Genomic DNA, 27,289 nt, shown 5'->3' with positions numbered 1-27,289 from the left:
ATTAGCAATTTTCTGTGTTTGGTGTACCAGAAAATTACCTGCTTGGTCCCTCTCCACCTGCAGAGAAAGATAGTTGGATACCTCACCAAGATCTTTCATGTCAAAGTGCTCCTTCAGCTGAGCGAGGGTGCTTTGGTACAAAGCCTGATTCTTCCAAAACATCAGAAGATCATCAACAAAACATAAACAATACAGTTTGTTTTGCCCCTCCTCCTTGACAAACACACATGGATCAGCTTTTCCTTGGTGAAAACCAAGAGAAAGCAATGTCTCAGTTAGTTTTGTGTTCCAACACCTGGCACTCTGCTTGAGACCATATAAGGACTTCCGAAGTTTACAGACCATTCCCTTCTGTATCTGCATCCCGTCAGCTGGAAGCATATACAGCTCTTCCCCCAAAACCCCGTACAAAAAAGCTGTATTAACGTCGTGATGGGAAACGTGCAGTTTCTCCTCTGCAGCAATCTTGAGCATTAGCCGAATGCTCTCCTACTTGACGGTGGGTGAGTAGGTCTCGTGGTAATCCTGTCCTGGTACCTGTGAAAAACCTCTGGCAACCAATCTGGCTTTGTGCCTGACAACCTTGCCATTCAGGTCTGTCTTAGCCTTGAAGACCCATTTGCTGCCAACCAGTCTCATTCCTGGGACTACCGGTACCAGCTCCCAAGTTTGGTTCCTATCCAAGGAATCAACTTCAGCCTTCATAGCATTTAGCCATGGCTCAGCATTTTTAGAGGTTAACTCCTGAACCTCTTTGGAGTTTGAAGGTTCCCACACCTTCTCTGAGGTACTAAGAACAGCAGTTGCTGTCTTAGCAAACTCATCAGCAAACCTCTTTGGAGGTTTGCCTTTTGTGGCCCTTTCAGATCTGCGTACTAGACGCAAGTCTTCTTCACTCATCTCCTCCTTCTGAAGATCTGAAGACCAATGGTGAACAGTGGTTCTTCCAGTTCATTGCCAGACGCATCAGATGGTCTGAATGAGGCCTTTGCGCTCTTGTAGTCTGCTGTGTCATCACTGTCGCTGACACCAGCAGCAGTACTGCCCACTGAGCTGGAATCCGAACTCTGATCATCATCCTCATCATACTTAGCTTCCTCTTCTACCTCAACATCAGCTGCTTTTTTTCACATCATCTTCATCTTCCTCTGAGTGACTCTGGAAAATTCCCACATTCTCCCCCCCCCCCACTAAGGATTGTACTCAACACTCTTTGTGAACCTAATGGACTTCGAGTCAGTCATCCATACCCTGCATATGTACAGCTTTATTCAGCGTTGGTCAGAACAAAGAAAAAACATGCCTGCCTGCCTGCCTGCCTGCCTGCCTGCGTGTCGAGGCAACAGAGAGAGACAAAAGCTATATAGAAAAACAGAAACTTCCTGTGAGCCGGAAGTACGCAGACTTTGTGACTCACAACAGCCTGCTCCCTTTTTAAGGAGGAACGGAAATATCCTAACAGTGCTGTGGGCCCCCACCTCCATAGGCTTAGGACAAGGCCACGCCCCCCGGAATCCTTTATCGGACTACCCTTTTGCTTTGGGGGAAGGTGATGGCGCTTCCTCCCCCCTCATCTGCATAATAATAGAGCAATGCCCCTACCAATGCCTAACCGCCATTCGAGCCCAGGCTTCCCGCCAATACCCTCAAGCCTGTAACCAATCCCTAATCCCTGACATAATATCTTTCAACCAAACATCGTTTCCAGCATCTGAAAGATGCACGCCATCATCCATGTAGAGGGCCACCTTTGCAAACTGGATATTGGGGTGGTCGATTACCCGTCCCCCCAGTGCCGCCACTCTACGTGCCACAGTACTTTGCAAAACCTTTCTGGCTCTGTTCAATGCGATAGGGCAGCGAGAATCCCTCCAGATCTGCCTTTCCAGCAGTGATGACCACAAAATGTTAAGTCTAGGATAGGAGGTAAGTAGCTCATCAAAATCCCTAAACATGTTCCATTGTAAGTCTATGGCTTTACAGTAAGCTAAGTCGTTTCCCCCCAGCTGGATAATTAAGGCATCTGGTGGGCCTTCGATTGTGACTCTGGTCCTCACGACCGGCATCAACTCGGCCCCGCGCATCCCCCTCTTAGCAATCCATGTCACGTGCACCTCTGAGGGTAAGTTCAGCCCTCGCCCTAAGCCAGCCGCGACAGCCCGCTTCGCTGCCCAGTGAACGATACTGTGGCCTACGATCCAAATGCGAATTCTCGCGTCTCCTGGAAGGGAAATGAAATGACAAGAAATGATCAGGAATAGCGCTTTTGGTCATTGGTTCTTTCTAACATAAGCTTTGTATGCCTCCGATTTCCGCCGCCCTATGTCCTTAATCCTTTCTGCCGAGAGGCCCATGTGTACCGCAGTGGTGGCCGCCCCAATCCGGAAGGAGTGAGCAGCCAACTCTGCTGCAGGGAGGCCGCAAGCCGCAATTGCTATCCGCATCACCCGTATGAATTGGTGCCTGGACAGAAAGGAGCCATCACTATGAATTAGAAGGGGGCCGGATAGGTTAGGTCTCAAGTATAGGAAACGCCTAGTGTCTTTTACCGGGCAAGGCCCCACCCTCTTTGTTGCTAACAATCGAATCAGGCCACCTTTTCCTTGCTGGTCGGTCTTAGAACTGCGCACATGCAAAACCAGATCGGTGCGGGAAAGGGTCAGCTCATTTAGCAGAATACCCCGCTGAGCATTGTTCGGACCACCTTCGCATACCACTTCCCCGATCCGAAGTACAGCAAAGAATGCAATGGAGTAAGCTGCTGAGAATAGGCGGGCCTCGTATTTTGATGAGCATATTGTTCTCAATTTTTTGTGAATTTGGCAAAGAATGTCGAATGTTATAGGTTTCCTTTTGTCGTTGCTAGGGGGCTGTAGCCTACGCCATCCTTCCAGAGCTTTGCGCACAACAAAGTCTGCGCAAGGGTCTGTGGAATATGCCACCTTGCAAAAGAAGGATATCGCGGCGGATTGGATGTTTAGGGTCTTCGCAGCTCTACCTAAACCCTTCAAGTGCACTAAATATTTTAAGACTTTGGCTTTTGAGGGAGGGAATGTAACGCTAGCGTTACATGTCCTATCTCGAAACTTTAGGAAATCCGACCACGCCTTTTTATATGATCTCAGTGTGGATGGTGCCACCGAGGCCAATACTCCCTTCATAACTTTATGTTCCCAAGGCTCCAAAGGTGCTCCGGGAAAGCTTGCGGCAATTGTTCCGCCTCTGGCTCTAACGAGCGGAAGCGGTCCATCTGAAAACAAGACAGAGTATTCGCGATGGCGTTATTAATGCCCGGCACAAACTTGGCAGAAAAATAGATGTTGCGTTCAAGGCACAAGAGGACAAAGGAACGGAGGAGATTGCCAACCCTTGGGGAGCATGATGACTGAGTTGAAACAACAGATACCACCGCCTGATTGTCGGTCCAAAAGCACACCCTGTGCTTACAAATACCTCACCCCATAAATGAACAGCCACCATGATGGGGAAGAATTCTAAGAGGGTAAGATCCCGCGTGATGGGCTTTCCCTGCCAAGCCAGGGGCCAGTGCTGTGTGCACCACTGCCCTCTGAAATAGACCCCGAACCCTAAGGAACCTGTTGGAAACTGGCCCCCACGGGAAAGGCTGACTCCTCTTCCCAGGCGCTGGGGCCTGTTGCCGGTGATCTTCCCTGGCTGGTCTTCGGTCAGACCAGGGAGATCTTCAATGAGCGACACCTCCCTCTTGAGAGATGCACACTCCCTTCCCCCTTGCATGACAGCAGGAGAAAGAAAACAGTCTGAAAAGTAGTCTATTTTAAGTCTACTTTATTCCTGGACTGTACACTGCATAAGAGCTTGCACAAAGCATGTCTGCTCTCTCAGAAAGCTCCGAACATCGACTTCCGGGTTAGCGCGTCTGGCTAATGGCGGATTCCCTCCGAGCTCCGGAGGGAATCGGCTCAGCAGGGGACCGGGTCTTACCGTGCCGGCGACACGGGGACCCTCACAAACCACGCACACGGAGTGCGTGGACATGGTGACTCGGCGGGCACCGTAAGCGCCCCCCCGACCCGTGAAAGAGCCTTTTTAAAGGCTAAGGATCGGGTGCCAGGGAGCGGCGTGGTGCTGTGAGTCTTCTGCTACCCCTGCCGAGCGAAGCCGCATGCCATTCTTCAGTCAGCGCTGACTTCTTCCTGTTAAATTTGGACTTAAAAGCAAGAGCAACAACCCGTGAGTAATTTGAAAATTGGATTACAAATTTTTTTGGTTTGGATTTGGCATGAACGGGGGAGACGAAAAAAAAGGAAGTCCGCCTCCTCCATATTGTTAACAGTGCAAGCAAGGATTTGTCAACTAAAGTTGCGGGAAAAATTTGTGTGATTGGATAAAAGATATAAACCTCACGGATTTAAAAGAACTAAGTTAAGGTGCTGGAGGACAAGAGAGTATTTTGTTTGAAGTAAAATACCACCCTACTCAAGCCCGGGAGCAATCTGAGTTAAGAGCCTGCCGAGATATTGATATTTTTGACAGCTGTCAAATTTGCTGTCAAAGTTGAAAGGACTGAAATTGAAACTCTAATTGATTAAATCGCTACAAAATATCACAAATAAGGAAAGATTGATACAAACCAATCTGACTTTTGGATCGGAGAGGGAAAGATTACTAAGTAACCAGAATCCCTCTAGAGGGGACTTTCGGACATTGCAAGAATGGAACTAAAACAAGGAATACAGGAAATACGTGCTGACTTGAAAGAGCTGATCCTTTTCGTGGGAAAATTGTTACAGAAGAATGAGAAAGGCCATGTTTTGTCTACGAGCCCACCAGACCCGAAACTATCTGAAAATACATTAACTGACTTGGAAAGGGACTCGTTGTTCAAAACACAGGCAGCTGGACAAAGAAAAGAACTCAAGACTGAGGAGGAAAAAACACCTGCCAAGCAAAAGGATTCAAAAGAAGTGAAGGCTGAGACACTGCATAAGAGAGAAAGACCTGTTAAAAAGAAATTCAAACTGACCAAGGTGAAAACAGGACTATTTGGGACATATAGATTCATGAAACAGCGTTGGAATACTGGGTATAAGCGAACAGGTCCAACTGAAAGAATCACTGCCAGCACTGAGAAAATAAGTCACCGATCCTGGGAGTTAAGCATGAGAGATTTTCAAAGAAATCAGCTGAAAGGAACTGTGAGAGACTTGCGCGCCTCGGACGTGAGATCGCCAGGCTAAAAAGATGGACTAAATGTACTTTGGTTAAGGATTGAAACCGGGGGGAGAAGGGTGGGAATTAACAGTCAGAAGGGGATCTTTTCTTTTTTTTTTTTCTTTCTCTTTTTTTCCTTTTAATTTTTATAGAACAAAGATTAGTATTACAAGAATGGGAAATCCGTGGGAGGGAAATGGTGGCAATTTTAGGAAAGGTATTTTTTTTCTTTTTTTAGATCTATGTTTATATTTTTGTCTACTCTTTCATTTTTATATAGAGGATTAAGGGATATATGTTAATGAAACGTCAAAAGCATAATAAAGTATAATTTTACAACTAAAATGTCAAAGCACAAACAAAGTATAAATTTTATAACTAAAATGAATTTAATTAAATTAGGGATAAGTAACTTTAACAAAATAAGGTACAGGATGTTCAGGGGAAAAACTTGCTAGAATAAATAAATTGGAGTTGGGAAACAATAGGAGGAGACGTGGGGAAGTCCTGAAAAGAAGCTATTGAAAATAAGTGTGAAGAGGAGAATCTTTTTTCTTTTTTTCTTTTTTCTTTCTGCTGGTGTACTGCATGTTTATTTGATGTATTTGATGTAACCTTTTTGGAAAACCAATAAAGATTATTTAAAAAAAAAAAAAAACAGAAAGCTCCGAACATCTCACAAACTCCTCCTTTGCAAGAACAACAGGAAGGTCTCATGTTACACTGAGAACACATTCCTGAGAAGAGAGTTGAACATCCTGTCCCACACTCAGAAACATCAGACAATTCATGTGATGTAAACAATGAGCTGCTACTTCGCAGCTGCTGAGCACTCATATTACAACATCCTCCCCCATATGAGTTGAAGCGAGTTGCAAAAACAAAAGCAGCATCTAGAGAAGAAAACAAACAGTTGTTATTCACATAACAATCCCCTGTTGTTTCAGTTCCACCTTTGGAACTACCTGTCACTGGTTCCACCAGTGTAAACCTCTGGTTGCCTGTTTTCCAAGGAATTAGAGCTTCTGCTCTACCTTGGCTAGGGGGAATTGCGTTGCTTCTTGCAACTTTCAGGAGTGACTTTGTCTCTGTCTTGGACAAACCTTGAACCTGGCTTGAGTTGTTAACTACAGCAACACATGCAACAGCTGAGTTAGCAAACCCCTGAGAGTACCTTTTGGGTGGTATTCCCTTTGTGACTCTCTCAGATCTGCGAATGTGGTGCAGATCCTCCTTGAAATATGTTCATCCTTGGGACTTTTGGGAGAACCACGCCCAACAGTAAACAGTGGTTCTGTCAATTCCAGTTCAGCCTTAACCTGTGAAGGACTGGACATTGTGTATGAACCCTTCTCAATGACTGTGTCAGCAGAACTCTCTGAGCTCTCTGTGTCACTCTCAGTATCAGAATACTCATCTGTGTTGACATCTGTGGGAAATGTGTGGAGAACCTCTCTCTCCTGTCTTGCAGTGCTCTCTACAAACTTTGTGAAAATCACTTGATCAGACACAGGCAATACTACTCTTGTCACAAGACAAGATGCTTGTCACAAGACAATTGTTTACATTCTACAGTCAGAGTTACTGTTGGGTTCCCACAGGAAATGGGAGACTGAATGTGACGTACACTGGTTTCCTGTTTTTCACTGTTTCTCTCGGTGTTCTTTGTTTCCGAGAGGAGTTGCTTCTCTGCTCTCACAGAGGCAAGATGCATGTTTGTATTCTCTCAGCATAGAGTGTAAATAAAGTTAAAGAATGTAGCACATACTGCTTATCCTTCTGCTGTGTGGACTACTCTGCTTGGGCTCAAGATAAGACGAGCCTGTATCAGCTTCAGATGGGCCGAAGCTGGTCAAAATCTCACAACCCTTAATTCCCTGTGGTGTATCCACATGCACATGAGATCCGAAGACCCTAACGTGTTTAACTGAAGGTTTTCTGTGGAACAGCCTCTCAAATGGAGAACTTTCCATACCTGCTGAAACCTGTCTTACCCACGTGTAAGAATATGCTCTCAGCAATTCGGCCCAGAACTCTTGGGGCAAATGTGGACCAGACTTCCGGGTTAGTGCCAGCAGTAATGGCAGAATCCCTCTGATTCGGAGGGACCCGCTCAGTGGAAATCGGGTCTGAACCGCCACGGCGAGGCGGAGACCCTTCAAAAATCACAGACGGGTGAAGCCTGTGAGCGTGGGACTCGGCGGGCACCTTCCCCCCCCCAATTCGTGGGGAGATTCGACTACGGGCTCCGGAGCGAAATGGGGTGAGTGGCGCGGTGCTGTGAGTCAACTGCTACTTCCACAGAGCGAAGCCGCACAGCTGTTACCAGAGAGCACTGACTTTTTCCTGGGACAATTCGACTTCAAAAGCAACTACCCGTGAGTAGGATAATTGGAAAAAGGGAAGAAAAAAAGATTTAATTTGGCTCCGAAGCGGGGAGGCATAAACAGGAAGTCCGCCTTCCGCTTTTGTAAATAGACTAAAGCAAAGAGGCTGCAAGCTAAAGCCTTGGAAAGCGGATCGAAAAAGACTAAAATCCTAACATCCAAAATAAGTGAACCCCCCCCCCTTGGTTGCAGGAGAAGAGGGGGGAGAGGTTTGGACTATATGTACCTGCAAGACAAAGGGAAGGAATTTAAAATCTACCGTTCAAAACCTGGGAACGGGCTGCCAATGGACAATAAGACTGCCGTACTGTCAAATGCGCACTGCTTGTGAATAGAGTACTTTTTGACAGCTAGCTCCGCAAGAGAGATACATTGTTTTCGGCTGTCCTCTCCTGTTTTTAGAAAGAAGGGAAAGTAACTGAAAAGTAACTGAAAATTGAAACTGACTTTCTTCTTTTTTCTGCTTGAGTTGGGGGTTTAAAAGATGTTACTTTGTAATACAATAAGTGCAGACTGCAATTGTGTCCCCCTAGAGGAAGTTTCTGAAATTGTTACAACAATTGGGCCAGGGAAATTTGCCACTTCAAATAAAATAAACTGTGTGGCCGTGGGATTGACCTTGGACTTTCTGTTGAAGTGTTATGGCAGATGGGAAAGAAAGAGTAGATTTGTCGCTCCAAGACAAAACAAGGAGGTCTGGGAAATCTTGGCAGCGAAGAGCATCAGCATCTGGCCCTTCTGCCTCATCTGCGGCTGTACCTACACAATCTAAGTCAAAAGGTATGTCATCAGAAGAAGCTTTAGCACTTGCATTAGGTAAGATAAATGAATCATTGGAAAAGCTAAGTAAAAATTGACCAAAATTGACCAAAATACAATAAGCATTAATAATTTGGGACAAAAGGTGAATACTAATACAGAAACTACTGAGAAATTGTTACAGGAATCTACTTTGATTCGACAGACCACAGAGGAAGCTAAGGAAAAAGCAGCTGCCGTGGAGGTGAAGATAACACAACTGGAAACAAAGAGTGTTCCAGACCTACAGAGGCAACTTGAGGACCATAGGTCGACGCTTTCTATGATTGAACTTAAGGAGAAACAAACGAACTTGAGGATCAGAGCTGTGCCTGAATTAGAGAAGGACAGTTTGATAGACTTTCTCACACAGGAATTTGCAGATTTCTGGGATTTGGACTTGGAGCAAGAAGAATTTAAGATCGTGAGTGCTTTTAGACTTGGAAGAGGGGGGAAGAAGAACAGGGTGAGAGACTGTTTGATTACCCTCCGAACTAAAGAGGAGAGAGACAAAATTTTGGGTTTGCACTTTCAGAAGACCTTGGAAATACACCAGTCAAGAGTGGAAATATTTAAAGATATTCCGAAACATCTTTTGGACCTTAGGTCCAACTATGGAGATTTGGTTGTCCTGCTGAGAACGAATAGAATTATCTTTAGGTGGGAATTTCCCCAAGGCCTATCCTTTAGCTTTAAAGGAAGAAAGATAAAAATAAGATCAGTAGAGGATAAAGAAAAAATTCTGAAAGACTACGGAGAAGACCTGCAGAAAGGATCTGGAGAAGAGCCAGGAGCATTGGACAGAAAATCACCAGACAGAGGACTAGAACAAAAAGCACAGGACAGAGGATCACCAAAAAGAGGAATATTAGACATAGCAAGATTATCCTTTGGATTGGACTGTCCAGAGAAAGTGACATTAATACCACCGACAGAACAAGAGCAAGCACTTGGCGCGGTTGGAGGAAAATCAGAGTAACTACATCATGGCACTGCAACTACTAAGCTGGAATGTTAATGGACTCAACTCCCCTCAAAAAAGGCGAAGAGTCTTTCATTTATTAAAAAAGGAACAATTGGACTTGATTTGAGATAAACATGAATACTACTGTTGAAAAAAGAGTAATCTGGGATGCAAGCAAAGCAGTTATGAGAGGGTTTTTGATACAACAGAATGCAATAAAGAAGAGAGCTCAAAATGAGAAAAAAAGACAAAATTTTGGAGAAAATAAAGGAAGGTGAGAAGAAACTGAGAGCAAAACCAAAGTCGCAGGAGATCTTGAGAGAAATAAAGCTACATCAAGTACAGTATATGAAAATGATTAACCAGGAAATAGAATGGAAAATTAAACAGATGAGACAAAAAACATTTGAATCGGCAAACAAATGTGGGAAATTGCTGGCTTGGCAAATGAAAAAAAGACAAAAACTCAATACTATTACAAATTTGGAAGTGGAAGGAAAGAACATACAGAATCCAGTGGAGATTAGAAAGTGCTTCCAGAGGTACTTTAAACAACTATATACACAAGGGATCCAGAAAGAAATTGACATTGATCGATTTTTGGAAACAAATGGATTACAAAAAATCTCTCAAGAAAACAAGCTAATGCTGAATTATAAAATAACGGAGCAGGAGGTAGAAGGTGCCATTCAGAATAGGCAATTGGGCAAATCTCCAGGGCCGGATGGTTTAACTTCAAGATATTATAGATCCCTGAAAGAATGGATAATACAACCATTAAAGGAAGTTTGTAATGAAATTTTGGAAGGGAAAAAAGCACCAGAGTCGTGGAAGGAAGCTTATATTACACTTATACCGAAAACAGAGTCCGAGAAGACACTGCTTAAGAATTACCGCCCCATATCCCTGCTCAATGTGGATTACAATTTTTTTGCAGATATTTTAGCTAAAAGATTTTAAAAAGTACTAGCAGAAGAGATACATAAAGATCAAGCAGGCTTTCTCCCGGGTAGACACTTGTCTGATAATACGAGAAATATAATTAATATTTTAGAAAAACTACAAGTGAATATTAACACCAAAGCAGTTTTGATTTTTGTGGACGCGGAGAAAGCTTTTGACAATATTTCCTGGAGTTTTATGAAGAAGAACCTACAGGGGATGGGGGTTGGTCAAGGTTTTGGAAATGGCATAGGCGCAATATATTCAGAACAAAAGGCTAAATTAATTGTCAATAATGTAGTGACGGAGGAATTCAAGATAGAGAAAGGAACACGATAAGGTTGCCCAATTTCCCCATTGCTTTTTATATCGGTCCTGGAGGTTCTTTTAAATATGATTAGAAGGGATCAATTGGTTAAAGGAATACAAGTCGGAGCTAAACAGTACAAATTGAAAGCATTTGTCAGGAAAGCATTGTTTAATGTCTGGACAAGATACAAAGACCTACTTGAAAATAAAACCCCAAGGTGGTTGTCACCGATGGAAGCGAAGGCTCAGAAAAAGCTCAATATGGAGGCCAAATGGCTGAAATATTGGGAAATTTTGGAACAAGAGGGAGACAAATTGAAATTGCAGACCTTTGAAAAACTGAAAGACAAAGTGCAAGATTGGCTTCATTATTATCAAATAATGGAGGCATACAATTTGGACAAGAAAATTGGCTTCCAGGTGGAAAAATCAAAATTGGAAACAGAACTGTTAGATCCCAAAACTAAGATTCTGTCAAGAATGTATAACTTGCTGTTGAAATGGAACACTCAGGATGAAACGGTGAAATCTGCTATGATTAAATGGGCACAAGATATTGGTCATAACATTATGTTTGCTGACTGGGAACGGTTGTGGACCATAGGTGAGAGCCATAGGTGAACCATAGGTGAGAGCCTCCATAGGTGAGAGCCACCTTGGGGTTTTATTCTCCAAGAAGTCTTTATATCTGACCCAGACATTGAACAATGCTTTCCTGACAATATGATTTTTGAACGCCTTATGTGCTTTGTCCTTACCGTACCACAAGTATGCATGCCATCCAAAAACATTATCATATCCTTCCAAATCAAGAATGTCTGTATTCTCAAGAAGTAGCCATTCCTTCAGCCAGCAAAAAGCTGCTGCCTCATAATATAGTTTAAAGTCCGGCAGGGCAAACCCCCCTCTATCCTTTGCATCAGTAAGAATTTTATATTTAATTCTGGGCTTTTTGCCCTGCCAGACAAATCTAGAAATTTCTTTTTGCCACTTCTTGAAACAGTCCATCTTGTCAATTATCTGTAACGTTTGAAACAAAAACAACAATCTTGGCAATACATTCATTTTAATAACTGCAATTCTACCCAGTAAGGAAAGCTTTAAGTTTGTCCACATTTCAAGATCTTTTTTTCACTTCAGACCAGCACTTTTCATAGTTATCTTTAAATAAATTAACATTCTTCGAAGTCATATTCACCCCTAGGTATTTTACTTTTTTCACCACTGTTAAGCCTGTTTCTCCCTGAAACCTTTCCTTCTCAATTGGTGTTAAATTCTTCTCTAAAACCATAGTTTTTGATTTATTCAATTTAAACCCTGCCACCTGACCAAATTCTTGTATTATTTCCAAAGCTCTTCTAGTACTAGGGATTGGCTCCTGTAATGTCAAAACTAGGTCATCTGCATAAGCTTTCAGTTTGTAATGTTTGGCTCCGACCTGTATACCCTGAATCTGTTGGTCCCTTCTAATCATGTTCAGCAAGACCTCCAGGACTGAAATAAAAAGCAAAGGGGAAATTGGGCAGCCTTGTCGTGTCCCTTTCTCTATCTTAACTTCTTCTGTAACTGCATTGTTCACTATTCATTTTGCCTTTTGTTCCGAGTAAATCGCCCCTATACCGTTTCCAAACCTTTCTCCCACCCCCATCCCTTGCAGATTTTTCTTCATAAAACTCCAAGAAATATTATCAAAGGCTTTCTCTGCATCAATGAATATCAGTACAGCTTTTGTATTGATGTTAACTTGTAGTTTTTCCAAAATGTCAATTAAGTTCCTCGTATTATTTAACATATATCTGCCTGGGAGAAAGCCTGCTTGGTCTTTATGTATAATTCCTGCTAGAACTTTTTTCAATCTTTTAGCTAAAATATCCGCAAAAATTTTGTAATCCACGTTAAGTAGGGATATGGGGCGGTAGTTCTTAAGTTGTTTCTTTTCTGATTCATTTTTCGGTATAAGCGTGATGTAAGCATCTTTCCACGACTCCGGCGCTCTTTCCCCCTCCATAATTTCGTTGCAAACCTCCATTAATGGTTGAATTAGATAGTCTTTCATTACTTTGTAATATTTGGAGGAAAGCCCATCCGGGCCTGGAGACTTGCCTAGTTGCAAGTTCTTAATGGCACCTTCAACCTCCTGTTCAGAAATTCTGTCATTCAATATTAATTTGTTCTCTTGGGATATATTTTGTAATCCATTTGTTTCTAAAAATTTCTCAATCTTGGTCTCATTCTGTGGCCCTTGTGCATACAATTGTTTGAAGTATCTCTGGAAACAATCTTTAATCTCCTGTGGGTTTTGTATATTCCTTCCATTTACTTCAAGATTGGTCACAGTGTTTAATTTTTGTCTTTTCTTCAGCTGCCAAGCTAGCAGCTTTCCACACTTATTAGCCGATTCAAAAGTTTTTTGTCTCATTTGTTTAATCTTCCATTCTATGTCCTGAGTAACCAATTTCAAGTATTGTGCCTGATATAATTTAATTTCTCGCAGGATCTCCTGTGACTTTGGTTTAGTCCTTAATCTCTTCTCTCCTTCTCCAATTTTCTCTAAATTTCTCTTTTCTTTTCTTTCCTCTTGAAGTCTCCTCTTTATAGCATTTTGCTGGATCAAAAAACCTCTCATAACGGCTTTACTCGCGTCCCAGATTACTCTTTTTTCCACAGTTGTCTTCAAATTTATTTCGAAATAATCTTTCATAATTTTTGGGGCCTTCTTAATAATTTCAGGGTCCCTGAATCGGTGTTAATTTCATGTCCATTCTCACGGGGTTATGGTCGGAGCAGATTTTTGGGCAGATTTTCACCTTCCGAATCTTGGGTGCCATCCCTCTTGTAATCCAAATTTGGTCAATTCTTTTCCAAGTCATATTAGCTTCAGAGAAGAAAGTCCCCTCTCTACCTAGGGGGTTTTTAGTTCTCCAAATGTCAATCAAGTCCATATTGTCTGTCATTTCAAAAAAAGTCTTTGGTGGTCTTCCATCTTTTGTAACTACCTGTCTTTCAGATTTATCCATGTTTGTTGACACAACACCATTCATATCTCCCATCAAGATAATGTTCTGGTCCATATGATCCAACAACGTCTCATGCAGCTTCTTATAAAACTCTGATTTCCCCTCATTAGGTGCATAGACTCCAATTATTAATACTTTCTCTCCTTGTACTTGTATTTCAATTGCTACAAATCGTCCGTGTTCATCTTTAAAAAGAAATTTTGGTGACAATTTCTCCTTTACGTATATCACAACTCCTCTTTTTTTGACTTTGTCCGATGAGATAAATTCTTGGCCTAGTCTCTTGTTTATCAATAATTTCCTGTGGAGTCTTGTTATATGTGTTTCTTGTAAACAAATCAGGTCCAATTGTTGCTTTTTCAACATGTGGAAAATTCTCTTCCTCTTGCTGGGGGAATTCAGACCCCAAATGTTCCAGGTTAACATCTGCAGAGACATGTTGTAGTTATTGTAAGGTTCCTCCAACCGCTCCCAAAAGTTGTTCTTCTTCTGATGGTTGTGTCTCTTTCTCTAATTGGTCCAACCGCAAGGGGTGCCTTTCTAGATCAGGTGGTCCCAGTCCTAGTATCTCCAGTTCTTTTGTTCTGGCCTCCCTTCGTAGTTCTTCACCAAAATCTTTCAGGAAACTCACTTTATCTTCCTTTGATCTTATCTTTATTTTCTTTCCTTTGAATGTAAACGAGAGGCCTTGCGGAAATTCCCACCTGAACAGAATGTTGTTCTTCCTTAGTAGGCCTACCAGATCTCCGTAGTTAGTTCTGAGGTCTAGTAGGTATTTTGGGATATCTTTAAAAATTTCAATTCTCTCACTTCCGATCTCAAGTGCTTTCTGGTAGTGTAGACTCAGTATTTTATCTCTTTCTTCTTTAGATCTTAACGAAATCAGGCAGTCCCTCGCTCTGTTCTTCCTTTTGACCCTTCCCAGTCGAAAAGCACTCACTATCTTAAATTCTTCTGGATCCAGGCCCCAGAAAGTCTCAAATTCCAATGTAAGAAACTCTATTAATTCTCCTTCCTCTGTTTCTGGGACCGCTCTTATTCTCAGATTGGCCTGCTTTTCCTTAAGTTCGATCAGAGAAAATTGTGCCTTATAATCATCCAGTTTTCTATTTATTGGCGGTATTTTTTCCTCTACCGCCAATACCCTCTCTTTCGCTTCCTCTGCTGTCTGTTTTGTCTCCTTGGATTCCTGCAGTAACCTGTCAATTGCCTGGGTATTAGAGTTCACTTTCTGTCCTACGTCATTCACTTTTTGTCCGAGGTCTTTAATAGTTGAAGTATTTAAATCTATCTTAGCTGTCAAATTTTGTAAGGCTGAAAGAATCTTGTCTAATGTTGTAGAATCTGGTCCTGCTTCTTTTGGTTCTTCTCTTTCTGTAACTTGTGGAGCAGAAAGACCTGTTACAGATGCTCTTCTGTAGCGTTGTTGCTGCTGTGCCAGCAATTGCTGCTGTTGTCTAGTTTTATATTTTGTTGCTTTCTCTTGCGGCTTCTCCTGAGACTTATCTTGTTGTTTGTCTTGATCCATTCCTGTGCCTCAGAGAGTCAAGGTCACTCACACAGCTCTCACAACTCCCAGGTTTGTTTCTCAGCAGTAAAAAAAAGGACAGCTGCAGTGGAAAATCCCCAGCTATAACACAAAGTTCCTCTAGGGGAGCAGAGTAGCAAAATGTTTCATGAATGATGATTGTAAAACAGTAACTTCATAAGTATGCCAATGATACACAGATAGCAACAGTTACAAGCTCAGATATTCCCTTAAAAAAGTTGCCATTCTCTTGCAGAGATCTGCAGTAATGATTACAATGTCTATAAAACGGTGCATTCAGAGTGACCTTTCAATTATTTAAGGCAGTCCGATATCAAAGATTGAATGGTGGGTTCTATCCCCCCCTTTCCCAACTTGTGGGGGTGGCTCGTCTGTCAGGCAGTGAGATTTAGCTCTTTATAATAAGTCAATTTCTTTGGTTCAAAGCTCCTTTATCCCTTGCTTTTGTTCTGTCTACAGATCGGCAAAGCGGGCTTCCTGTTTAAACTTTGCCGATTTCAGGTTCAAATTCAATATCAAAGTCCAGGATCAAAGTGTCAAAGTCAAAATCAAATTCCAGGTTCACTTGTATTAAGTCCTATTCTTTGATCCTTTCAAATTTCCCCAGTTCTTACTCACGGGTAGATGTTTCAGTTCGATGTTCACAGGAAAAAGGTCAGCGCTCTCTGGCAATTGCTATGCAGCTTCACTCCGCAGAAGTAGCGATCGACTCCCAGCACAGCGCCAAACCCCCGCTCTGCTCCGGAGCTCTTTACAGAGCTCCTTTGACAGTTCGGGGGGGGGGGCTCAGCGTGCCCACTGAGTCCCACGGCCCCAGGCTTCTCCCGCCTGCGGGTTTTTTTAGGGTCCTCCGCTTCGCTGCAGCGGTGGACCCAATTTCTGCAGAGCTTCTCCCTCCAGTTAGAGGGAATCCGCCATTGCCGATAGGCGCCGCCTCCGGAAGCCATAATAAGATTAATTTTGGGAGCTGAAGTTTCACCCCCCCCCCCGGACCCGGGAGTGTCCCACGAGAGAGCCTGTTGATGAAAGACTGAAAAGTTTGACAGCTGTCAAGTTGGCTGTCGAGACGGAAAAGGAGAACCTTATTTTTGTTGCTTCTGTTGGTTAATTTGTAATAATTTGTTGAAAATAAGGAAGGGCTGATACAAAATAATCTGACTTTTGGACTTGAGCTGAAAGGAATATTAAGGAACTAAAATCCCCCTAGAGGGGTTTAGTGACATTACAGGAATGGCTGGAGGAAGGAAAATCCAGGCTGAATTGGACAGAGCATTTGTTCTCTTGGGAAAGTTACAAGGCCAAACTGATGTTTTGGCTACAAATGTTGCAACTCTGGACTTAGCAGTAAAGAACATTGTTGAATCTGATAAGGACTTGAAACAAGGAGCCTATCCAACTGAACAATTAGAGAAAACAGAGAGCTTTGACAATATGGAGCAGGTGACATATGTTGCCCCTGAAGAAAAGGAAGGAGGAGCTGAAACTTTGCAGAAGTTAAAGGAGAGCAGCATTTTGAGGCCTGACATGATGACAAAAAAGGAAAATAAAAATCTGATGTGGAGAGCCTGGCCTGAATTGGAGGTGGAAGCTGGAGCTTGGGGGACATTTGGTCCTGAAAGGAGTATAAAACAAGATTTGAAGTACCCCATAAGCTTTATTTTTAAATATGGAGGTCTGGCTGGTAGAAACATGGATCCTGTTGGGCCGGAGCTTCTTCGAGATTTGGAGTTTAACATTAAAGACTATCAAAAAGACCGGCAGAGAGGAACTGAGAGAGAATAGAGAGCCTCGGACGTGAGATCTCCAGGCTAAACAGTATATTGAGACTGATGGATTTTTGTTGAGGACTGAAACCGGGAAAAGGGTGGGTGGAGTTTGGGAATCCAAAGGGTATATAAATATAGTTTGTTTTATTTTTACTTTGCTTTGCTATTGGTATGGAAATTGGGAAAGACGTGGAAGGGAAATTTTGGTCGACTTTAGGAAAAATGTTTAAGAAAAAATCATGAGGTATAAATATTGATGTGTAAATTTGGATAAGTTAAAATTGGTTTTTAAAATGGTCTAAATTAAATGAAAATAAGGTTTGTAAATATAAATTGAGGAAATGGAAGAAAGAAGAAAAGTAAAATAATAACATGTTAGAATAAATTAAATTAAGTTAAAATGGAGAAGTAAGTTAAGGATTTGGTGAGCTAATAATTTAAATTGGAATACAAGAAGGGGAGGTGTGAGGAGGTCTGAGAAACAAGTTAAAAGAAAATAAGTATTTGAACTTTTAGGTGTTTTTAATTGTTTTTTAAGTTTTGGATTTTTTTTGTTTTTTTGTTTTTTTGTTTTTGTTTTTATATGTTTTGTTCTTTTTTTTCAAAATGCTAATAAATATACTTCCGGGACAGCGCGAACGGCTAATGGCGGATTCCCTCCGAGCTCCGGAGGGAATCGGCTCTGCTGAGGACGGGTCTTGCCGTGCCGGCGACACGGGGACCCTCAGAAACCGCAGGCGCGGAAGCCTGCGGACTTGGTGACTCGGTGGGCACCTTAAGCGCCCTCCCCGACCCACGAAGAGCCTTTTTAAAGGCTACGGAGAGGACCGGAGAGTGGCGTGGTGCTGAGAGTACATCGCTACCTCAGTGGAGCGAAGCCGCGAGCCATGGCCGGAGAGCGCTGTCTTTCTTCCTAAAATCTGGGCTGAAACAAGAAACCCGTGAGTAGAATGAAATTTCGACCCTAAAAGTTTATTCCTGAATTTGAGTACGATCGGGGGATGTGTTAAAAGGAAGTCCACCCCCCCCCCACCTGTAAGATCCAAAGCAAGGAAAAGAGACTAAGGTGGAGAGACTTTGTGTTTAGATGGACAAAAGAATATTCCCACGAATTAAATAAAAGAAGTTATTGTGCTGGAGAGGAGAGAGGAACCTTAGAAACTGCGGTGCAACCCCCCCCCCCCTTTGGACCCGGGAGCGTCCGGTGTGCGAGCCCGAGGAAAAAGAATAAAGAGTTTGACAGCTGTCAAAAGAGCTGTCAAACGAGCGGTTGAAGTTTAGAACTGTGTTATTTAATATCTTTCTGGATTAAAGGTGTTATACTTGAACTGAACTGGTTGGAAACAAAGTGACTGTGAACAACAAAGTAACGGATTGTTGGAAAAGAACTATTGGGTGGCTATCCCCCTGGAGGGAATTAAAGACATTGCAATGGCTGCAGAAGGAAAATTACTGGCAGAGATAGAAAGAATGTTCTTTCTCGTGGGAATTTTACAAGAGCAGAGCACGGCTATGAACAAACAACTTACGACCTTGAATCTCAAACTAGGCAGCTCTGCTGAAGATACAAACTTCGCAGCTGAAGCAGAAGAGACAACTTTGGAATTGGGGGGAAAAGATGAAGAAGGAAAGGAAGGACAGGTGGAAAACATTAATCAGAAGCCTATATTCTCAGTAAATAAAGGAAATAAAGAGGACGATCATTGGATTACAAATCTGCAAAAGGAGAGAAAGATAAAGGAAGAAACCTGCGGAACATCTGGAATATTGGAATATAAAAGAACAAATAAGCATGACTGGGACTTCTTCTTAAAGTTCGAACATGGAAAACTGGTTGATCCTTTGCAGCAACCGTTTTTGGCAGATTTCGAGGGAGGAAAACAGGAGGGGCTTGTGAGAAAACTCCTTCGAAAATGGAGGGCCAACAAAAAGGACTACCAACAAAACCGACGGAGAGAGGTTAATTGGGACTTTAGGGCCTCGGATGTGAGAAATCCGGGCTGAGAACCGTTTTCTGAGGACATTGGTTCGGAATGGGACAAAAACCGGGGCAGGGAGGGAGGGGGGGAGTAGATTAGTTCAAATTTTAATCTTTGTATTTGGTTATTATGGTTTTTTGGTTTAATATAAAAAGGGAGGAATTCGTGGGAGAGAAATTAGGTCGACCTTAGAAAAAGGATTTTGTGTAAAAAGGGAAAACTCTGGATAAGCAAAATTGGGCCTAGTAAAAAGTGTTAAGCTCTAGAAAAAAGAAAACAATAATATTTTTGAGAAGAGGGGAAATAACTTGCTGAGTTAATCACGAAATTGGGAGGGGGGAAGGGGGGGATGTGGGGCAGTCTGGGAAAGAAGGTAAAGAAACTAAGGGTATAAAATTATATATGTATTGTTATGTCTTTTTATGTGTGTTTGTCTATATAAAATGTGAAAACCCAATAAAAATTTAATAAAAAAAAATGCTAATAAATATTCCTTTTTTTAAAAAAATTACAAGATAGAATTTTGCTTTGCCTCTAGAGGGCGGCAGAGGACCAATTACCAATCTTTCTCTTTGGCAGAAAGATACAGCTTTCCGTCCTTGAAGATCCTGCATCTCTTCTCATCATAGGATATCACCAATCCTTTCTTTGTCATCTGAGATACGCTCAGCAAGTTGAATTTTAAACCTGGGGCAAAGTAAACGTTGTTTATAGTCAAATTCAGACTCTCCAGATATACAGTCCCGACTCCAGTTGCTTCCATCTCCTGACCATTGGCCTGTTTCACAGTGAAGCGTTGATCCTGAAATGTAGAGAATAATTCTCGCCGTGCCGCTAGGTGCTCTGTAGCTCCTGCGTCTATTACAAATGCATTCTCAACCGATGATGAAGCCTTTGGCGACATCAAAGCCTTTGCTGGTCTCGCCTGTGACTTGGCACGACCCTTGCTTGTAGCCTCTGGCTTTGCTGAGCTCCCCTTGGCTCCTTTGGAAACACGGCTCTCTTTACAGTTCTTCTGTAAATGGCCAGCCTGACCACAATTGTAGCATCGAATGATGTTTAGGGCTACAGCCTGCTCCTCTTGAGCAACAACAGTGGTGGGGGAAGTACTGGCAGATGCAGATTCACTCACCCCATCAGCAACAGCTATTGCAGCCAGTCTGTCATTCTCATTAAGCAAAACGGCACAAATGCGCTGCACCATCAGATCTGCAGCAGGGAGCGAACCCAGTTGACTCGCAACCATCTTGAATCTCTGATCCAAGCTGTTTATGATCATGAAACAAAAGATTGACTCATCAAGTGGAAAATTCCTCTGCGCCATCTGCTGGCGAAGATATTGCATCTGTGTCAGATGCGCCTGGGTATCCCCATCCGGCTTAAGTCTCAAGTTTGTGAGCTTCTCAAAATGCAACAGCGCAGTCCCAGCTGCTTCGCGCATATGAATACGTCGTAGAGCAAGCCAAATGTCCCTTGCGAATTCCAAACCTGAAATATCCACCAGCTGATCGTCCCCTACACACAAGACGATTGCAGACCTTGCCTGCATGTTAGAGTCATCCCAGGCCCTTGTTGGTGCAGCAGGAATGGGATTTCGAATTACTCCAAATATTCTCTGTCTCTCAAGCAGGGCTTGCATTTTCAGAGACCAGGAGGAATAATTGCCATCTGATAACGGCGGAGGGTAGGGCAGCCCCATCCCCGGTTTGGCATCCATCTTGATCCCAATTAACAGCTATCCACCACTAGCTGTAAATCCTTGGCAGCAAGCAAGCTGTAAATTCCAACAGCCTTTGAGCCTTAACTGCTCAACTCCGGCTTGCGTCCTTTGCCTTTGATGCTTAACGAGCCCATAAATCAGCACAGAGTACTCACAGTTCCTTGGCGGTTACCGGCAGGGTAAACAGCTCTCCCCCCAAATGCAGGAACTTGACTTTCGCTGTGTTTTGATCCAAAAAACAAACAGCAGGAAAACAGCTGAACTTCGATGAACCGGAGAATCCTTTGATCCACGTTCACCAGGCAGCCATCCATCAGGAACTGGCAGGCGTCGTTGGAAGCGGCACAACCAGCAACTCTGCTACCACTTGTTGGAAACTGGCCCCCTCGGGAAAGGCTGACTCCTCTTCCCAGGCATTGGGGCCTGTTGCCGGTGATCTTCCCTGGCTGGTCTTCGGTCAGACCAGGGAGATCTTCAATGAGCGATACCTCCCTCTTGAGAGATGCACACTCCCTTCCCCCTTGCATGCCAGCAGGAGAAAGAAAATAGACTTAAAATAGACTACTTTTCAGACTAGCCGCATCTGATTGGACCTGAAAATCAGCATGGAGCAGCATGGTGTCCTGCCACAAAGAAATGCCATTATACTTGTCTAGGAACTGCAGCCATACTTCAAGGTCGGATTTAACCGCCTTGGAAAGACGAACTCTGTGTTGGGGTGCCCGAAGGCCCGCCGACAGTCTAGCCAGACGGGCACAGAAAGGGTGGCCCGGGGATACTACTCGGCATGCGAAATTTAGATGGCCTAATAAAGACTGGATTTGCCTAAGAGTAACCTTTTTTAATGGGAGGAGCTGTTGGATCAAGTCCTTAAGCGCCACTAGTTTTCCCCTTGGTAACCTGGAGAACTGGGCGATTGTGTCTAATTCAATGCCTAGATAAACCATGGTTGTGGCTGGGCCCTCAGTTTTGTCTGCCGCCAACGGAACACCAAGTTCCTCTGCTAAGGATATGAATGCCTTCAACAAATTGGTGCACTCCTGTTTTGTGGCACCAACGAGAATAAAGTCATAAAGGTAATTCGACACCCCGGTGGAACCTGTTTTGAATTGGAGCGCCCAGTCCAGAAATGTACTAAAGGATTCAAAGGCCGCACATGCCACTGAGCAACCCATTGGCATTGCTTTGTCAATAAAGTAAGATCCTTCGAACCTGAAACCCAACCAGCGAAAATCTTCGGGATGTACTGGCAGGAGACAAAAGGCCGAATCTATATCACATTTTGCCAGCAGAGCCCCTTTTCCGAATCTGCGTGTCAGTTTTACAGCATGGTCAAAAGAAGCGTATTTTACCGAACAAAGCTCTTGTGGTATGGCATTGTTGACCGAGCCACCCCTTGGGTAGGAAAGATTATGGATCATGCAGAATTCCCCGGGGGCTTTTTTAGGGACTATGCCCAGCGGGGAAATGTGCAAACCATCGATAGGTGGCACTTTAAAGGGACCGGCCACCCTCCCAGCTGCAATTTCCTTTTGAATTTTCTTTCTCGCGATCTCAGGCATTTCCCTTACTGATTTCAGATTAGGAGGATCGCAAGGGTTGGGTGGAAAAGAAAGCGGGATTCTGAAGCCTAAAGAAAACCGCTCCCAAAGGTATCTGGCTGCTTTTTTATCAGGGTAACTATCTAGCAGGGTTTTTAAAGGATGTAGTTTGACTGGAGTGAAGGCTAACCCTCGAGAGCTATTACTGGCGGTCCCCGGCAGTCCCTTGGGGTTCTCCGAGGGTACCCCTTGTGCCTTGGTGTGAGTACCCCCTTCCGCCCCGAAAGGGCTGCTTACCCTTAAAGCACGCTGAGGCCGGATGGCTGCCGAGGCACCTCTCACATTCGTGAGCATACTTACAGGCTGACCGAGAACAGACCCCCTTGTTGAAGTCCCAGCATTGACGTCGCCGCTTTGGCTCCACCTTCCCAGCTTTAGAGGAGTCCTGCAATTTCTTTTCAACATACGGGCCTACGTGCTCCATCCAATAGTTTTGGTCCCTCAGGTCCCAGCGAGTGGATGGTAAAAGGGAAGCATGTCTACGGAAATCTTCATCATAAGATAAAGCGGCGTTCTCCCCCGCTAGGGCAAATGCCCTTCTCACATACTCTATGTGTGCGATGAGATGCATCACGCGTTTGCGATAAGCCGCTGAAACTACCCCCATAAAAACCTGGTACCCATCTAACCAATTTTCAAAAGTGTGTTCGGCTCGGGGGGTCCTATACCTCCGCTTCCCATACAAACGTTTCTTTTCTCCTTTCCCTGTCATTTTAGTCGGGGGGAGGAGAGTAAATATATCAATGTAGTCCCCATTGAGAATCTTAGTTCTTTTCTTTTGTGATAAGTGGTTTCCTAATATAAAGTCAGTGGACACATTGGTGGATGTTTTTACATCTTCCACCAATGACCCCCCTTCCCATTCTAAGGACCCGTTAAAGGACTTACGATGGGAATTGGCCCTCCTCTCGTGGACTCACAAGGGGAGCCCGGAAATGTCCTCGCCCAAACCCCAGTAGTCTTCCATAGGGGCGTCACTATCCGAAGCGGAAGAGGTGGTACCTGACTCATCCTCGGAGTCTGACGTCCTGCTTTTCTTTGACGTGTGCTTCTTCTTGGATTTCCTTTTTCCGCCCTGTTCCACACCGGTAGTCGTGGTCGGGGCTGCAGCCGAGGGCACGTCCTGGTGTCCCTGGTGTTCCCCATCGGAAGAGGACCCAGAATCTCCTACTGCTGTTGTGGGCTGCGGTGGTGGATCCTGAAAGATATTGGGCACATCTATGGCTTGCTGATTGTTAGTGTTGTTAAGCCCATTATGAAGCGTCCTAACACCCGAGGACGCCAATTTTGACCTAAGGGAGTGAGAGGACCGGGAACATGTTAAGGGGCGGGAACCGGAGGTGGTTGTGGGCGGGGCGGGGTCAGAGCCAGAGGTTGAGGTACAAGGGCACTCTTGATTACTCGGAAGGGTGTCAGGTATTGTCAGGGGCTCAGGAGCAGAGGCACAGGAAAGGGAGGAAATGGAGAGCGAGGGGGAGGAATCCGAAGGAATTGTAAGCGATGACAGTGGTCCGAGGTCTCTGAGCCTTTCCAGCGAATCGGAAGACTCACAGAAAGGGGCTCCCATGGTCAGAGCAAGGGGGTGCCTAGGGGGACACCCCAGGAAGAAGGGGCCAGAGGGGACTCAGAGAGCAGCAGTTGGAAATCAGGACCAGCTTCCCCACCAGAACGCAGTAGGGGGGAGGAGTCCCAGGTATTGGGATCAGGCTGCTCACCACCAGCGGGAGGAGATGAGTCAGGATTGGCCACGCCTCCATCGGAGAGCGGGGAAACGGTCAAGAGGAAGGTTGGAGGCTGGGCGCGCGCGCCAAGTTCAAATGTACAGGAGGGCGGCACAGTTGGTAGCCCAGATAGGGAGCCAGGTCCTAAAGCCCGCCGAAAGGAGGGACAGGAGTCAGGGGGGTCAGCGTCAGAAGAGTCCAGAAAGGAGGAGACCCCGGGGGGCAGAAGGACCCAGAGGAGAAAGGAGAGACGGAAGAGGTGGAGTAAGGCTAGAGTCTTAAATTGGTGTACAGGGGGCGGAGACTCAGACGGAGCTTCGCCGATCTAGGTTCTAAGACGTAGAGCTGCACGCTGCAGCTTGGAAATGGAAACTGAACTTCAATAAAGACTTTTGTACATTACTACCCGCTAGCGTTGGTCCTCTGTGAGCTGGGACCTAGAGGCAGCTCTGACAGGTATGTAATCCTGGGATGCAGAAAGGGGAGCAGGAAGCGCCCTCACTCCTGGCCTACACCGCATGTAAAAAATTTCGAATGCCAAGAAAAATTGAGCAAATGCTTCAGGATCGCACGACATAGCGGGCATTTGAGGTCCACCTGAGGAGCCAGCCCTGCCACCATTACGGGAAGATGCCTGTTGGTTTCTACCAGAAGCCATGCCGACACAGGCGTACCAGCAACCCGGGTCAGTAATGACTACGCAGGCAGTGAATTATGCCACTAACAGCAAGTTAAGTCAAAATGCCCACCTGTTGAGTACAATCAGCCTAATGAAAGCAAGCTAGTTCAGTATTGTCTACACTGGGAGGTACTTCAATGGAAAGCACAATCAGAACAAAGAAAGCAAGCTAGTTCAGTATTGTCTACACTGGGAGGTACTTTGTTTTGTTTTTTTATAAGATATTTATTAAAGTTTTTTAAAAATACAAAAAGGAAAATAAAAAAAAACCATCCTTTTAAACAAGAAAAGATAAATTACAGAAAAGAAAAAAGAAAAAGAAAAAACAAAGAATTTATATCCATTAAGTAAATAGAAAAATCGATAAAGAAAAAAAATACAGCAAATCTTTCCATTACTTTCCTTTCATTGGCTTATTTCCCTGACCTCCTCACACCTCCCTTTTTTGTATTCTAAGTCAATTATCCATTTCAGCAAATCCTTTCCCTCTTTTCAAATTTTTGTCCTGGAAATTTATCTTGGTATTAATATAAGTTTACTTTCCCTCCTTTCAGCAATTAACAGTCTATTTTTCTTAAATCTTTGTTACATTTCTGCTAAAATCACATAAATTCATTCCAACATCATTCTAACATTCATTAATCTTACAATACTTCTGTAGTCAAAACTATCTGAAGTATCTGAAGAAGTGTGCATGCACACGAAAGCTCATACCAAGAACTAACTTAGTTGGTCTTTAAGGTGCTACTGGAAGGAATTTTTTTTGTTTTGACTATGGCAGACCAACACGGCTACCTATCTGTAACTGAATACTTCTGTAGATAGTCTTTAAATTTCTTCCAATCTTCCTCCACCGACTCTTCTCCCTGGTCTCGGATTCTGCCAGTCATTTCCGCCAGTTCCATATAGTCCATCACCTTCATCTGCCATTCTTCCAGGGTGGGTAGATCTTGTGTCTTCCAATGCTTTGCTATGAGTATTCTTGCTGCTGTTGTAGCATACATAAAGAAAGTTCTGTCCTTCTTTGGCACCAATTGGCTGACCATGCCCAGGAGAAAGGCCTCTGGTTTCTTCAGAAAGGTATATTTAAATACCTTTTTCATTTCATTATAGATCATCTCCCAGAAAGCCTTAATCCTTGGGCACGTCCACCAAAGGTGAAAGAATGTACCTTCATTCTCTTTACATTTCCAACATTTATTATCGGGCAAGTGATATTTTTTCGCAAGCTTGACTGGTGTCATGTACCACCTGTATATCATTTTCATTATATTCTCTCTTAAGGCATTACATGCCGTAAACTTCATACCTGTGGTCCATAACTGTTCCCAGTCATACACTGGGAGGTACTTTGAGTGGTAAGCACAATCAGCACACTGATAGCCAGCTAGTTCAGTATTGTCCACACTGTGCAGTGAAAATTAAGCCCACTGTAACCCAATTACCGTATTTTTCCCTCTATAACACGGAGATTTTTTCTCCTAAAAAGGAAGGGGAAATGTCTGTGCGTGTTATAGAGCGAATGTGTGGTCCCTGGAGCCGAAAAATCAGGCAAAAATCAAATCGCGCTTCACGGAGAAGGGAAACCTGAAAAGAGGAAGTGGCTGCTTTCCTGCATTCTGCCTCAGGGTCTTACTGCCCACCCTCCTCTGTTTCGTTGCTGTGTTTGCTGAAAGGGAACAAAGAGCAGGGAAAGCCCCTCCCCTCCAGGCAAGCAGAGTGTCGTCTCTGTGCTCCGGTGCTGCTGGGGGAGAGGGAGAGAGAGGGGGGGAGGGAGAGAGAGAGGGGGGGGAGGGAGAGGGAGAGAGAGGGGGAGGGGGAGAGAGGGAGAGAGAGGGGGGAGGGAGGGAGGGAGGGAGGGAGGGGAGAGAGAGAGAGAGAGAGAGAGAGAGAGAGAGAGAGAGATATGGCTGGCTTGGGTGGGGGGAAACTTTTGCCTTTCTTTCCTCTCTCCCGTTAAATCCCTCTCCTGCATTCTTAGCCAGCTGCTTCTCTGCACACCCCTCTCATGTCCCTTCTTTGTTTTTCCTTCACTCCCCACTTAAAATGTGGTTACAAAGCATAGATCCACATGGATCCTCAGGATCTTTGCATTGGATCACCCCAAATTCACCATCAGATCACATAGCATGTCCATGGCTACAGCCTGCACCAAAAAAATCACACACCCACTGTTGCCTGGGGCTGCAATGGTGCAAAAATGTGGTTACAAAGCATGGATCCACAGGGATTCTCAGGATCTTTGCATTGGGTCACCCCAAATTCACCATCAGATCACATAGCATGTCCATGGCTACAGCCTGCACCAAAAAAATCATGCACCCACTGTTGCCTGGGGCTGCAATGGTGCAAAAATGTGGTTACAAAGCATGGATCCCCGATTGGGTCTGCGTTGCTCCAGGACAGGAGGAAGGAAGTCAAAATGACACCGAGGTTGTTTCAAAGAAAGAGTTTATTCTGCTCTCCGGATAGCAGAAGGCACCTGCGTGGTGAGTCCACAGCAAGTACAAAGAAATGACAGGTTTCATGCAGTTTATATATCCTCCAGGCACCCTCTCACTCCTCCCCTAGGAGCCCAACCACGTCGGCGTACGTACACAGGTTGACATCACATATGTTCCTGCTCTGGTACTCTCAACCACAAAAAGGATCTTCCTTCCTGTA

General features: G+C 44.1%; 1 long non-coding RNA gene across 1 annotated transcript in view; it reads left to right on the top strand.

Annotated features, from left to right (window-relative positions):
* The window catches only part of LOC309361318, a 142,701-nt gene extending 118,343 nt beyond the window's left edge, over window positions 1–24,358 (top strand). Inside the window, exons 2-3 of the long non-coding RNA XR_014164416.1 lie at window positions 23,932–24,044; window positions 24,124–24,358. This is a non-coding gene — a long non-coding RNA (uncharacterized lncRNA). The remainder of the gene's footprint in view (window positions 1–23,931; window positions 24,045–24,123) is intronic.
* Window positions 24,359–27,289: the final 2,931 nt, after the last annotated feature.

The sequence above is a fragment of the Podarcis melisellensis genome, assembly GCF_964234715.1.
Source record: "Podarcis melisellensis genome assembly, chromosome: W".
NCBI lineage: Eukaryota > Metazoa > Chordata > Lepidosauria > Squamata > Lacertidae > Podarcis > Podarcis melisellensis.
This window is presented reverse-complemented; position numbering and strand designations above follow the sequence as displayed.